The sequence below is a fragment of the Microtus oregoni genome, unplaced genomic scaffold, assembly GCF_018167655.1.
Source record: "Microtus oregoni isolate MIOR12 unplaced genomic scaffold, Mior012 000041F_ref0000270, whole genome shotgun sequence".
Lineage (NCBI taxonomy): Eukaryota > Metazoa > Chordata > Mammalia > Rodentia > Cricetidae > Microtus > Microtus oregoni.
In genome coordinates, this window is record NW_024543208.1 from 12,814,318 (window position 1) to 12,830,214 (window position 15,897).

General features: G+C 42.5%; 1 protein-coding gene across 4 annotated transcripts in view; it reads left to right on the forward strand.

Annotated features, from left to right (window-relative positions):
- Positions 1–15,897, forward strand: part of Astn2 (astrotactin 2) — a 998,237-nt gene that overhangs the window by 343,597 nt on the left and 638,743 nt on the right. The window lies entirely within an intron of this gene.

Below are 15,897 nucleotides of genomic sequence, written 5' to 3' on the forward strand. Positions count from 1 at the left end.
TCTGCCCTCCACCACCTTTGCACAGAAGGGAGCTGAAGCATTGACTGAGGTAGGAATATCTGTTCTTGATAGATGTTTCATATCAATGGCATGAATCACACCTTTGAGCACCTTTTGCCCTGAGGCAAGTTATTTACATTCCTTCATCTGTAGAATGGGCCTTGTAATGGCTGCAGCTGCCATTTCGAGTTGGCTATTGATTTTTAACACATTATATAAAAACCATCACAGTGTAAGGGGAAAATAGATGTAGACATTATTAATGTGACTTCAGTTCTCGTTGCTTCGATTCTATTCTCTGTACCCTCGGTACCTGTCATAAAAAAGGGCTCCATATGGGAAGTGCTTCCATTGACACATCCCCAAGGAGGAATTTTCAGCCTCTACATCCCTTGAAATAATAGATCCTGCTTCACAGTCCACCCTATACTCTAGCTTTCAGGGATCTATTGCACACAGATTTAGAAGTTAGTGATCAATGATTCTTAACTTGTCTTCTCCCTCCTCCAATCCCACAGCTAAAATGAGAACCAGGGAATGGTGGGTCTCCCCAGAAAGACTGGGCTATTTGCAGCTGATTGGAAAAACATCCATCACTGAGCATGCACCCTATAAATTGTTAAACTTTAAAAAGGAAAGCAAAAGCAAGCAACAGGATGCGAGACAAACGACTTGGCCCACTGCCCCCAGACACTCTAAGAGACCTGGCTGTGTTCTCAGGGTAGTGAGAGTAACAGGGCTGTGGCATCCGTGTCCTCTAAAGCAGTGCCCAAGCCTTTCCTCCATCTTTCCTCCCACTTGTGTCCCACTAGCAGCAGGGTTCTTCCTCTACTCGGTTCTGGCTCACATCTCTTTTCTTTGCAGGATCCCGTGTTTACTCAGTTTTCTGCCCATTTCTTTTTAATCTGTGTCTTTTTTTCTCCTATCCCTCTGTCTCTATTTATTGCCATATTCTCTTTCTTCTTTCATTTCATTCTTTTCTCATCATCCCTTCTTTCTCCCTCTCCTTCCTTTTCTACTCGTTCCTTCCGCATTTCCTAGTTTGTCTTTCCTTCTCCTCTCCCCTCCTTACCTACATAGCATAAACATTTCTACAAACGGCAGTCACATGGGGGACAAAATCAACTGAAAGTTTAAAACTTCTTATCCATGTGGAGGTTTTACTATATAAAAATATGAAGCAATTAACTGATGAAAATCAGCAAGGAAAAAGACACAGTGAGGAGGAGAGTCAAATGAGGCAAGAAATCCATTAGACCCAGGAGTATATTTCCCTCCCTTTTGTGCTGGTTCACAGGCAGGTGACACTGGTCTTGGTATTGCATTTTTAATACTACTCTTGACCTTGTGAGGCTGTCAGTCTCGCTGCTATTCCTGAGGCTGCTACTGCTGATCTTTTATTGAAGACATAATGTTGACCAGGTCATAGCAAAGCTTCTGTTCCAGCCAAGTGAACTTAGCAATGAATGTCCAATTCTTCAGATGCTACAGTTCTGCACACAAGGGCTATGGTCCCTCTTAGCTCTTCTTATACTACGTAAAGGAGGTGATGAGGCTGCAACACTCACCACATTACAGGGGAAAATACACGGTATTAAAGTGAGCCAAGGAAAGCCTAAGAGGCAGCAGAACTGCCAGAACAGAAGAAGACAGAATTAATAATATGGGTTTTGATACTGAGCTACCTGAGTTAGAATTCTATCCCTGATGCTTACTAGTGTCTTATTAAACATGTGACTTGGACATTACTGCGTATTAACTCCATGAACTATAAAATGAGGATATAAGGCTAATAGTCACGAAGAGAGTTCTAAAGATTAAATTAATAATTTATAAATAATTTAGGCAGATATAAGGATGGAATAAATACATTGAAACAGAGCTTAACTACCAAGGAAGGACCCCTATGTCCAGTGTGTGTCTAGGGATGGGAGAATCTGAATCTCACATTTCTTGTCAAGTCAAGCCACTAATTGACATTAGTTCAGATCCAGTTTCCCAGGTTTCTATTCTCTGAAACCTGGAACAGTAGCAGGGAGAGCAGGGTCTGGTGAAATCCAGTTTTGGAGCTCCATTCTCGCTGTCCTGTGTGTCAGTGGAACTCCCTCTCCTTTGAACACGATTGCTTTGGGCTCTGACTGAATCTTTTGCTCAAGTGTTGTAATAGGAGCGGCGGGGCTGCGTCCCCAGCACCCTGGCCACCTGGCTAGCTTATGCCCCGAAATAACAACACACAAATTGTATTCTTTTAAACACTGCTTGGCCCATTATATCTAGCCTCTTCTCAGCTAACTGTAGCACCTGGACTGGAACATTTCTAATAAGGTGAGTAGCACCCCAGGTGCGCTTACCAGGAAGATTCTAACCTACATCCATCCTGGGTCTGAGCTTCATGCGTCTGCCTCAGAGAGCAGAGCTATTGCCTCTGTCCCAGCATTCTGTTCTGTTTACTCCTCCCACCTATGTTTTAACCTATGAGGGCCAAGCAGTTTCTTTATTGCTTAACCAATGAAATCAACAGATTGATCTATGACACTCCCACATCACTCAAGGTCTTCCATTCACATTCATTGTTTCTTAAAGTGTTAACCACAGATAACAATCACAGGGCTGACTTCAGCATAGGTGGACTATGCTTCTCACCTTCTCCTCCCCAACATCCCAGCACTATTCCCCCCATTTCTGTGGCTGCCATCCAAGATCCTCCTCAGCAAATGTAGTTAGTCAGAAGTTCCCTGTGGTCCTCCCAGCATGTGTGAGCCACTCAAGGAGAAATAGATAAAAATACCAGGAAAGGCAAATCCCTGTGCTGGAGGAAACAGCGCTCGCGTAGCATTTGGGATTCCATATTAACTCACTGTGCCCTCTTCATATTCATTTAAAAATAAAACCTGTGCTCTTTTCCAAATCTAGAAGCAAGTGGCATTTGACTACTGTTATCTTTGAAGTGCCCAGAAAAAAATAAGATTTCTGGGGCTCTTTGAGGACAGTAGGACCCGTGGGTACCAGTGGTTGTCACTGCTGTATTGTGTGACCTTGAACAAATTGTTTCCCATATCTGAACCTTGTTTGCTCAGGCACTAAGAGGAGGCTGATGAGGGCTGTTTAAGAGTGTTCAGTCTACAGTGGTTTATTACACTGGCTAAGTTCTTCCAAGGGGCCCAGCACTGGGTTACTGTGCTATTGAAAATGATGATGGAAGATGAAAAAGCAAAGTACAGCCAGTATGAACACTTTCGTTATCCCAGCTTTCTATGATAGATCAGATGGAGAAAGCATGGGGGCTTCAATTTTTTAGAGTTCAGCCTGAAAAGTTATTCAAATCTCAGACATGTCTTCGCCTCTTCTCATCCACTTAATATGAGCCCCCACCATTGATGTTCTCATTTCTTAAATGAAAGAATTACACGGCAATTAGCTCCAAAAGGTTAAGTATGATAATGGTGATTTTTTTTTATATTCCCATTCTCTTCTCTTCTGTTGTGATTTGGGATTCCTGCCTCCTCTCAGCCCGTGGTTGTGACCCCCACTGGGGTCACATACTAAATATCCTGTATATCAGATATTTACACTATGATTCATAATGGTAATGAAATCACAGTTATGAAGTAGCAATGAAATAACTTTATGGTTTGTGGGGGGAGTCAGCAAAACATGAGGGTGTATTAAAGGGCCACAACATTAGGAAGGTTGAGAACCACAGCTTTAGAATCTGCAAAAAGCCTCTCCTCGAAGGTCTTTCCCCATATAGTACAACCCATCCCCTATCCTGCATCCAGAGTAATTATCCTTCAGATATAAGTGGGAAGTATGTTGCTTATTTAGACAATGTTGTAACCTTCTTTATGCACTTATGATTTTACAAGAGTTTAATAACCCGTTTTTGTTGTTGTTTCCACAGCCTTCCAAAGGCTTCTTGCTCTATTGTCATAGGAAGTCTCATCCTAACATTCCTGCCTTAGGCATGCAAAACTTTCATGGCACGTGTGAGCAAGCACATGCACACATACATTGAGAGCTGCCCCTAGAATGGTCTTCTTTGCTCTGACTGCTCCCACTCACTCTGATATCTGCACTTAAATGGCATCTTCTACATAACTATGCCACACCACAGAGAATTTCTGTTTCGTTCTTCCCACTTCATAGACTCCATACCATAATATTTTGACATTTATACATGTGTTTTAAAGTAAGTTTATGTTCTCCATATACCTTGAGAATTAACGATGATAAGAAGACAGTGTTCAGCTTGCAGCCCCAGAACAAATGCAGGCATGGACCACAGTGGATGCTGAGTAGCAGTTTTGAATAAATTAGTGATGAGAAACATGAATGAAAGAAATGACACAAAGGCTGGAGTGATTATGAAAGTGCATGGTGGTTGCTTCTTTCCTCTCTCTCTCTCTCTTCTTTATCCTCCATTCCTATTTCTGGCAAGTGGGTATCCTCTTCCCTTTCCTTCTTCCTGCTCCTAGTGAGTGAAAATGAGGCCCTAGCCCTCTCTACTTTCCTACTTCAGTTCACCAGAGAAAGCCATGCCTAAGATTTGAGGGAGTACCTGAGTGTTGATATTGAAAGTTGGACTCTTTGAATGTGTATTCTTTTCACAAGGTTAGGATATGAGCCATTCTGGTGCATATACTGAAGCCCGTGGTGTTGCAATAGAATTGTATATACCTGAGAATGATGTCCAAGGAGGAACAAGGAATGAGAGAAGAGGAAATATTTAAGACTCATCTGCCAGGTACACAGCACTCTCTGTTGACACTTCTCATGAGAGACATAGAATCGGTGTTCAGTTCAACAGGACCTGGATTGGATATCAAGCAATCTTTCCAGTCTTGGGTGACTTTAACTTCTGGACTCTAACCTTTGTATAAAATAAAGCTATTACAACGTTCCTCACACAGTGAGCAAGTCCATGAAAAGAAGGCATCCAAAGGTTCTTACTAATGTATTTTCTTTCCGTGTTTTCACGTTCACTTAAATCATTCTGAACTTCAAACTAAATCATTACCATCATCATCAATAACAACTCACTTTACCCATTGCATTTATGGAAAAAAAGAAAATTTTCAAATGCAACTCAAGCTAATTATAAAGACTGTTGAAGAAAGGTGAATTACTGACCAGGTAGACTTCATTACAAGGCAGGAAAGTTCAGCCATCACAGGGTGGGTGAAAAAAATGCTGTATGTGTGTGTGTGTGTGTGTGTGTGTGTGTCTGTGAGAGAGAGAGAAGAGTGTGTGTGTGTGTGTGTGTGTGTGTTAGAGAGAGAGAGAGAGAGAGAGAGAAAGAGAGAGAGAGAGAGAGAGAGAGAGAGAGAGAGAATGTCCTAAATCTTGTATCAGTTAATACTTTTTTAGTAAATGGCCACTGCAGGCTGTATATCTGTTAGAACTATTCAACTCCCTGTCATTGCACAAAGATGGCCATAGACAACACATAAGTGAACATTTGTAAATAAATGTGTTCCAATAAAGCTTGATTTTCCACAACATTCTGATCCAAATTCATCCACAGGTCATAACTCCCTGACTTCTGTAAACCTGTTCCAGACAGCAGGTAGAAAATTTCACAGCTCTTGGTAAAATGGATCAACCTCATGTTGTATGATGGTGCTGCTGTCTAAAGAGTACGTTTGAAAAGCAAATAGTGCTGTGTTTGGTCAAGTAAATATCTATCTGAGATAACAGTTGTTGGAGGCTTGCCATTGTCACAGTAGTCTACAGAATTAGCTAATGATGGTGTTGAAATGACAGCCTGACACTGTACAGAATCTTACCTTGTTAGCTGGAAATGGTTCTGCATACAGCAAGGAATGCTGACTTGGAGTCAGATGTGTGTCTAAGTTTGTACTTCACCACTACCAGTTTAGTAACTTGTGGAAAACCTATATCCTAGCAAGGCCACCTTTTCCTGTTAATTATTCAGAGATATTGATACCATGCCATCAAGCCTGAATCCTGTGCTTAATCTAGTAACGCTGGTTACTCACAAATGCATGTGAAACATGAATGGGCCATGTGGGAAACAGAGTCTGAGCCCCATCACCAGAGTGGGTATAATCTCCTGGGGAACTGGGCTGCAGTCACATAGGGAGTGATGCTGCTCAGAGTAAGCTAGCATATAATTGAAGGTCCAAAGGAAATGTGCAGATGGTGAGTCCAGCCCGAGGCACAGCGCTGACCAAGAGACACAGTGGTTCTGGTTGGGCAGCTAAATTGTTTCAGATATACAAGTACCTATTATAAGACTCTCAGTTTGCTGCTGTGCTGTGACTGAGTGGCCTTGAGTAAATCCCTCTCCTTCTGGGGACCATGCTCGTATGCTAGCAATTCAATTGCTTCTCAAGATCTGGTATTTCTGATTCACAATTTGATGCCCATTACGGAGAGCTGCTTATTAGTTCAGCAGAGCGAATCCAGGCACAGGTGAGTCAGTTTGGCTTTGGTTCTCTTTTAATTTTAGTTGCTTGTTTTATTTTAGTAACACTTTAAAAATTTTAGATTTATTTATTTTATTTTTACTTATGTTCATATGTATGTACACTATATGAGTGACTGGTGCCTGCATAGGTCAGAAGAGGACACAAGTGATTGTGAACTATTATTGGAGTGCTGGGAACTGAACCCAGGTCCTCTGCAAGAACAACAAATGTTCTTAACCAATGAGCTGCAACCCAGTCCCATCATCTGGGGATTCTTAAGCTGGGATTTTCTCTTGCTAAGAACTTTTTAATTGAAAGCAAAGCTTTGCATGAAGGTGAATGGATCCATGACATTTTCCTGATGATCCCAGACAGCAACCATGTGTGCATCAACACACGTGTGCATAAACACAAACATACACATACGTGCACAATTCAAGCAACTATTTCATTGAACACAAACAAAAGCTAAAGTTTCAAGAAGGAAAGCATTCCCCTGAGGTTAAAAGTAACATACTTGAAGGACAGAAGCAGATGAGGTGGAATGCTAACAGGCAGAGCTAGGCAGTGTCGTATGGATGCTCTTAACTTTTCTAATCCTCGCAACAGTCCTGCAAGTTTGAAATTATTTCCAGACAAAACACTCATTGCCTTTGGTATGTGCAGAGATTTCAGAATTAGTAGGTGCAGGTTTCAGTATTTGCCCTGACAAATTGGAGCTATATTGCCTTTGCTTCTGTGACTGTAGCCACTCATGGTTAAAGGATAACAAGTCCAGAAATTGTGTTTTTGCTCTTCCTTAGGCCGTTGTGAAGATTCAATATGCAAAGGGAATTGTCAGTCAAGTGAGGCTGTCATATGACCACTTCAGTCATGAGTAGTTCAGTGTGGCGTATCTGTACCTGAGCCCTATGCCACTCAGATCTCTTTCCAGTGCACTGGCCGGCAAACTGATCTTGTTTCTAGAAGAGGAAACACCAGGCATTTCAACGTGATGATGAATTTGGTTGTCCTGACCTCATGGGAACATTGTGGTACAGCTTTTACTTCTACTGTCCTCTGCCTTTGGTCTAAAGATAGCTTTTCCTGCACACACAGCCCTGTGTGTGTATGCTGGCAGCTGCACTCATAGGACCTGCTACTCAGGAAAAGTAAACACTGCAGACACATTGATCCGTACTTAATCAGCCTCAGAAGAATTTGTAGCCAGAATGACCTGAGAGGGGCAGCCAGGCTCTAGAGGACATGAACAATGCCAGAGTTGTGGGACCTCTGAGCTTGCTTCCCTCAGCCCAGCAGATCGACTTTTAGAAAAACATGACCTGGAGGTTCTAGACTGTCCGCTGGGGTTCCACAGGTGAAGGTAACAGAATCTTCATGGAGTGCCTGGATCCAACTCTCCTAGACTATGGAGGAAATTACAGGGAAGAACACATTGTCAGCTTATGTGAAAACTAGGAATGGGGCGAGGCTTCCAGGAAGGAAGGGAGAAGGGAGGGATAGCCAGCTCAGGTTTGATGTGGTTCTTGAAAGTCATAAGCCATGTCTGTTAATCCTGGATATCATTTTGTTTAGCTAGGCAAATCGGAGCCTCAGATTCCCATCCATCAAACACCCAGGTACCTAGAACTAGAGTCTTCAATCCCTACATCTTCAGCCATGCTCTTCTGAGTGTTCATGATAGCAACAGGCACAGAAGGATGGAAGAAAAAGGAAAGGAACCGGTGAAACCATACATGATTTATTGAGGTTTTCTTGTTTTGGTCTATTATTTTTAGTAAATTATTTCATATGCATATCATCAGTAATGCCATTTTACAGATGAGAAAATCAAATCTTAAGAAAGTTCATGTATGTGCTATTACCACGAGGTAAGGGAAGCATGATGGTGAACAGTATGGCCAGGTCATTCTATAGATGAATGAAATAAGTCAGTTAAAGTGTGAACTCCACTGCCTGGGGATATAGGGCAGTTAGCAGACTGCAAGCATCAGGCCCTGGGTTCTGTTCTCAGGAGCACCACATAAACTGGGTATAGCAGAACACACTCTGATCTTGGGAGTTGAGCGTTGGAGGCAGGAAACTGGATTTTTTTTATTTTGGATGTGAAAGATAACAATATTTATTCTAGCATATAGTGTTTAGTCAAATACATCGCTAGAAAGTTCAAGATTAAACAAAATGAGATCCAATTGTTAATACTAAAGACTTACCAGTTTGAAAGACATAAATGCATGGAAACTGGGTTGCATTTGTTTAATTGAAATGCACTTGAAATTCTAAAAGCAGATTAGGTGAATTGGGTTTACTTTTTTATTGCTTTTATTGAGCTATACATTTTTCTCTGCTCCTCCCCCCTTTTACCCTCTCCCGTGATCCCCATGCTCCCCATTTACTCAGAAGAGCTTGCCTTTTTCTCCTTTCTATTTAGATCCATGTATGTCTCTCTTAGGGTCCTCTTTGTTGTCTAGGTTCTCTGAGATTGTGAATTTTAGGCTGGTTTTTCTTTGCTTTATGTCTAAAAGTCACTTATGTGTGAGTACATATGATATTTGTCTTTCTGGGTCTGGGTTACCTCACTCAATATGATGATTTCTAGATCCATCCATTTGCCTGCACATTTCAAGATGTCATTATTTTTTTCTTCTCTGTAGTACTCCAAAATGAACCACATTTTCTTTATCCATTCTTCTGTCGAAGGGGCATTTAGGCTTTTTCCAGGTTCTGGCTATGACAAACAATGCTGCTATGAACATAGTTGAGCACATGTCCTTGTGGTATGAATGAGCACCCTTTGGGTATATACTCAAAAGTGGTATTGTTGAGTCTTGAGGCTGACTGTTTCCTAATTTTCTGAGAAATTGTCATAGGAACTGTTCTTATTAGTTGAAACTTTATGTTTATATTTTTAGGATTTTATTCAAAAGTACTATATTTACATCATGTGTACATCTTCCTTTCCCGAGAAACTCCTTTCATGTTCCTATATTTGTCTCAAATTTGTGATCTCTTCTTCAATTACCTTTCTAATACATGCAAATGTGCGCTTGTGCACATGTGTATGCACGCGTGTGTGTGCATGCTCTCACACACATACGCACATACCCTATTGAGTCCATTTAATGGTGTTTGTAGGTACATGTGTTTGAGCTGAAAACTAGGAATTGTATAAACTATCAAGTAGCTTGTGCCTGGGGAAAACTGTTTTTTGCCTTGCCCAGAAGCTCTTGATTGTGTGTAGATGTTTATATATGTCTGGAAGTTTGCAAAATTAACCTCTTTCACATAGGCATGCCAAGTGGTATGCAGTTATGAGGGTCTGTTTCATCAGCTACACTGTTGAGATTTCAAGGATGTAGTTTTGCTGTCCTGTCCTTATCCTCTAGCCCTTATAACTGTTTTGTTCCACTTTGCAATGGTACTTGAGTTTTAGGTGTAGGACCTAAATTTGTAGATATAATAGGAACCAGACACCCCAAGCTCTTCAAGATCATCCTCAGCTAAATGTCTTGTCACTGTCAAATAAAGTTGTCTCAAAAGAAAATACCCATTGAAGTGCCTGGCCCAGGCCTATGCCCTCAGGAAACAAAAAGAGAATCAGCACATTTATGCTGCTGCAAGAAGCCCAGGACAGCTGAGCCTGTTACTGATGTTACTGAGAACCTGCTACTACCAGCTCTGTAATCCCTTTGGTAGTGGGGTAACCCCTGGAGATGGCTGGAACCAGGAAGAAGTAGCATAAAATCCAGATCCAGATATCATTAAGATCTAAGTTTCCCCTGAATGACAAATGCAGCAGAGATGGATCAAATTCCTCAGGGCACAACCCACTGTGTGGGTCCTTGTCTATGATCTGGCGGGAAAACACATGTCAAGAAGAACTTGTGATGCTAGCCAGATCCAGCTGAGCCCAGTCTGTGAGAGGCAACAGTATGTATTTACACCATGGGAGGTGTTAATTTTTCATTTCTGAACAACTTTCATAATAAGATGAAATAAAAAAACCTGTGTTATAGTAAGATGAAATTAAAAACCTGTGGTGGTTTGAATGGGAACCCACCCCCATAGACCCATATATTTGAATCCTTGGTCCCCATCTGGTGGAACTGTTTAAGAAGGATTAGGACCTTGTTGGTGGAGGTGTGTCACCAGGTTCAAAAGCTCAAACTATTCCCGTTTATCTTCATCTGCTTCTAATGCTCCAGCACCATGCCTGTTTTTCTGCTGTCATGGTCCCCACAAACTCTAACCCTGCTAAACTGGGACCCCATATAAACAACTTCATGTCTAAGTTGCTTTGATCATAGTGTCTTATTGTAGCAATAGAAAAGCATTTAAAATAAAACCTACTTATAAATACTTGCCATCAGGTGTACCTTGATACAGGAAGTTGTTTGCTAAGGGATTTGTAGTAATCGTGCTACAGTTTAGAAAGTGAGGCTCCTCCCTTCCTATGCACTAGTGGAGGAAGCACTTCCTCACCGAGGGAAGCTAGAAGCACATCGCCCTATCCCGCATGACCTTGTGTTTCAGTAGCAACAGCTGCTACTGAAACACAAGGTTGTTGTGTCTTTTTAGTTCTTATTACATTCTGGGTTTTTTTCTTCATTTTCTTCACTCCCCACTTTCACATTTGCCTCAGCCATGCTGCTAGGCACGTACAAATTTGAAGACAGTAGAAAGTGCTTCTCAAATTCCAACTCAAATCAGCAGCACCTACCTGCAATCTCTAGTCAGTTGAGAAACAGCAACCACAGAGCACTGGAGAGAACTCTCAGTTAGAAGTAAGAATTTATCATCTGGCCGTAGTTCTAGGCCAACTTTGTATAAATAGCCCTAAAACTGCAGAGTCCTCCCTGGAGGGTGATACAATGCCTTATTAGGCAGAGTACCGACAAGTCTTAGACTTCAGAGAGTGGCACTTCCCAGACACAGATGGAGGGCCAGCTGAAGAACCTGGATGAATGGAACTTAAATAACAGGCTGGACATATGCTGTCCACTCATAGTTCTAGAACCTGCCCCCGGTTACAGGCAGTTACCTGAGGAGGTGGTCTTGGTTCTTTAGGGGGCTTTCAGTGAATAGTAATTCCCTAAACTCAGTGAGCCTCAGGGTCAGTTAAAAAGGTTTCAAGAACTACCAGATCCACGTATCTCCCTAAAATCCAAGTCATGGGGATGCTTGAGCAAGAGGACTTCTCACTGGTATAAAAATCCTTCCCCGAGTCTACTTTCCAACGAGTGCGAAAAGCTACCACTTCACAGCTTCCACGATGCAGCCCCCACACACCCGTGTTCGTATTCTGCTCTTGACCTCCTCTCAACTGCATCTTCTTCTTCCCGAGCCAAAAACTTGAACAATTAAAAGTGGAGCACTGAAGCCACCGTTTATTCAGTGTCATCTTGGCTCAGAGCCACTGCATAGCTATGTATCTGCCTAGGTAATCAACAGTGTTCTTCTTCTCCAGGTTTATAGGAATAAAACTACACCCAGGCAGAGTAACTTCAGGAAAGTAACAGAAACAATGATTGCTGGACACAGGCTGGAAGTGCATTCATTTTAATTAGGTCAAAAATAAACGAATAAAATCATCCCCAATAGCACCTCAAATAGCTCTCCCATGAGAACCTTTTAGACTTCATTCCCTCCCTGCTACCATTAAGTTCTAGCAAGAGGTGATGTTTTCATGATGCGCAGTACATTGATAGCTTACTCTAAGCACCTGCACAGCCTTCCTAGAAAGATTTTTATTTCTTATTTTGGAGAGGAGACTAGGAATTTGGACTCCTCTTACTGAGAGAACAATAACACATGGAAAACTTAGCTTTGGTCTATTCCTGGGTTTGGCCCTACTTAACTAAACAAAGGACAGAAAATTATGGATTCAGAAATTATTATGGGCTTAGAAAGATTCTCTCTGGTGTCTCTTTTTTCCCCATTCCCTCAAGGTTCAAAGGAAATAGGCATTGGCAGTCTTTCTCTTAAAGATTTCTTTTTGACTTCCTCTGCACATACCTACAGAAATATCATGCAGCCTCGGCAAATGAGAGTTCCTTGAAAGCAGGGATAGAGTCAACCAACTTCAATCGCTCCTTTCAAAAGCCTGCAGGTCTGTGGAACACTGTTAGCGTGTTCTCCTTTCTCTGGCTCCTTTGTGACACCAACCAGAGTATTACCCGACAGCCCTGCATGCAGCGGAGGGAGATGGCTGTCAGGAATCAAATGGGAGACCAAAGGCGACAAAGCAAACATGTCATTTCAAGTTGCTTACACTAGCAGGAAGAAATAATCAGTCTCTCTCTCTCCTCCTTGTTTTTCACCTGAACTCAGCAGGGTTTTCCCTCCTTTTACTTAGGAGATCATGATGCTATTTCCAGCTCTAAGTGAGCACAGTCTGCCATCTTCGTTCTTCTCCCCTGTCCTGTATTATAGACAGGATTCTCTTGCCACTGCATAACTGCTTTCCAGATGAAGAGGCCAGCTGCAGGCTTGGAGGGCCCACTGTGTGATCAGAGCTGTAATTGATGCTTGCATACACGACCTCACCATAACGTCATATAGTGCTGACTCTTAGCTTGGCTGATTTTCTTTTCCAGGTCTTCATTCCATCCTCCCCATAATGAAGGTGCTGGGCGTTGGAAACATTTTCTAAGCAGCATGGGCAGGAGAGAGATGTCACCCCCCACCCTCCACCCCAGCTCATCAAACCCAAGGCAGGTGAAAGAGCTGGCCCTGAGGTCATGAGAGTGGGAGAGCTAGCCCAGCCTTCATCTGTTGCAGCATTTAGGAGAGTGACCCCTAGCCACACCTGAGCAACACAGCAGAGCTGGCCCTGAATGAGTAGATGCAGGAGATCTGACGCTGAGAATGTGAAAAGAGAAGAACTGACCCACCTCTGGCTCTGCAGTCCCAAGGGTGAACTCCCCAAAGCAAGGCTGGCAGGTTCACCCTGGTGGTGAGGACAAAGGAGAGCTGGCAGGCTGACCAAGCCTGCAACTACCCAGGCCCAGAACCAGGATTATAGGTTGGCCCACCCTATCATCTACCTCATCTGTGATCAGCTGGAGCATGTGAAGTAGTTGGTCCTGTAGACCCAACACACTCAACACAGGGCAACAGCAGGGTAATCAAGAGGAGACCCAGTGAGGGGCCAGCAACAATAGTGTAGCAGAAACCAGAGGCCTTGAATCAGACTCTTTTCAGCGAGCACTTACAAGGAAAGACATATGAATAAAGGGTTTACTGTATGACTCACTGTGTCTCACTGCAGCTTCCATGATGAGATTCCCACCCAGCTCCTGTTTCTTTTCTTTTCTCCTTGTTAATATTATCTGGAGGGGGCAGGGATTGCAAGGGCAGAGGGCAGATACCCAGGGATAAGAAATGAATGGGATTGGGATGCATGGTGTGAAACACAGAAAGAATAAATAAAAAGACAGTTTAAAAAATGCTTGCCATGTGAGCATGAGATTCTGAGTTTTATTCCTGGCACCCAAGTAAAAGGCAGGATATAGTTGAGTTTACTTGCAATTCCAACTTTAGAGGGGAGGAGAGCAGAGACCAAGGAATCCCTGGGTCTTGCTGGTCCACCCATGTTGCTGAATCTGAGTACTACAGATTCAATATGAGACTCCATCTCAGAAATAAGGTAGACAGTGTTTGTGGGAGACACCCCATGTTAACCCCTGACTGTCACATGATATATGAGTGTACTTCTGACACACACATGCATACACAGACAAATAGAGGTAGTGATCTCATCTTACTATGAATTTAATGGTTATTAACTGCTATCATGTGTTACTAAAGGCATGGGAAGCAGAATAGTAAGAAAAAGACAAGTGAAGGTAAACCAAGCTGAAATCAGAAAGTACTTGCTTGACAAATCCATTAATTTATTCAGGTAACTGATGCGCACTACGAATCTACTTCTATTAAGCCCTCAAGCACTGGATAGTGGGAAATTGACCAACAATATGATTGCCTTAGGACTGTTTGTAGCCACACCAAAACAAAGAGGGAAGAGAGAGAAAGAGTATTTTACAAGTAAATTCAAGAATGGGTATTTAATTGTAAGCCATGAAGAATGCCTCTGATAGACAGGAATATTAGCATAATCAAGGGAAGGATATGAGCTACATTTTTTAAGAACCAATATTATTTATATGACCTAGCAAGTGACCCACTATTAGACAAGCCTCTGTCTATGGCAGTAGAAAGGCCTTGGACTTTAGCCAGTAGTGCAATGTGGATCCTGCGGAACTATGAAGCTGAGGGATCCATTAGTTTGTTTATATTTTACAAGGTCAAAGTTTATGTGGTAGAGCAAGACCTAGATGGGAGAAAAAAGGGCTTGAGGGCAGGGAGAGCAGGTGGAAGGAGGAACTCTGAGTGAACTTCCAATGACAAAGGTAAGGAGGACATTGAAACTCAGGAGGCAGGCCAGCGACTGCTGTGTGTGGAAAAGTTGACCACTGAAGTTCTATGATTATTAGCCCTAGTTGCTGGCATAGGCACAGACAGAAAAGCCAGTCATGGAAGGGGGAAGACGAGGTTTTCTGGAACAAAGACATGGACTGAATAGCGGAGCTGCTGCCTTTGAGGCATCTATACAGAGACCTTTGTCAAGCAAATCTGAGCTCAGGTGTGAACTAGCTGAGGAGAAAAGAATGCTATCATCTCAATGGGAGTATGTTAGCATTCCATTCTAAATGACCAGGTCTCACAACCATAGCATTTGTAAATAATTTTCACTTATAATCTACAGGTTCTATAAGTAGGAAATACATTGGCCACACAGTTAGGCTTTCTACTCTGACCTTCACAAAGCTATGGTTGTTAATGAAGGCTGCATGGCTTCCTTGCCCGTGGAGTTATTGACAGAAGGCATTTTCCGTACCTGTAGGAGCAGTGTGCCTGCTTTCCCGCTAGTTGAGTGCAGGGACCACTGTGTAAACTTGAGGCCACACACGTGACGTTGCCACCTGTTCTTCATAGGCAGCTCACTATGGGCTTCTTCAAGATTGACAGGAGAATATTTCACATTCATCACATTCCTGAAGGTTCGAGTCTCTTTTTGAGGATCATCTGATAGGCCAGGCCTATCTAGGATAAACTCCTTTTTGATAAATACAGAGTCAACTGATGAAGGACCATTGTCATATCCTAGAAATCTGTGCATGCCTGTCACCTAATATACCCTAATTATAGAATATCATATTCACAGCCCCATCCAAATTTAAATAGAGAGGGGCATGGTGTATATGTGAGGACTGGGAGTGTTAGAGACTATTTTAGAGCACTGCCCACTACTGGATTTTAAACAATGGCATAAGAGGAAGATACGAGGCTAAGAACGGTCGTAAATAGAAGTAGAAGAGGCTAGGACATACTGTGCAGTGATAGATTCAGGAGAGAATCAAACCAGAGAATGTCCTTTTAAACCACAGCTCAGGGAAACTTGTTA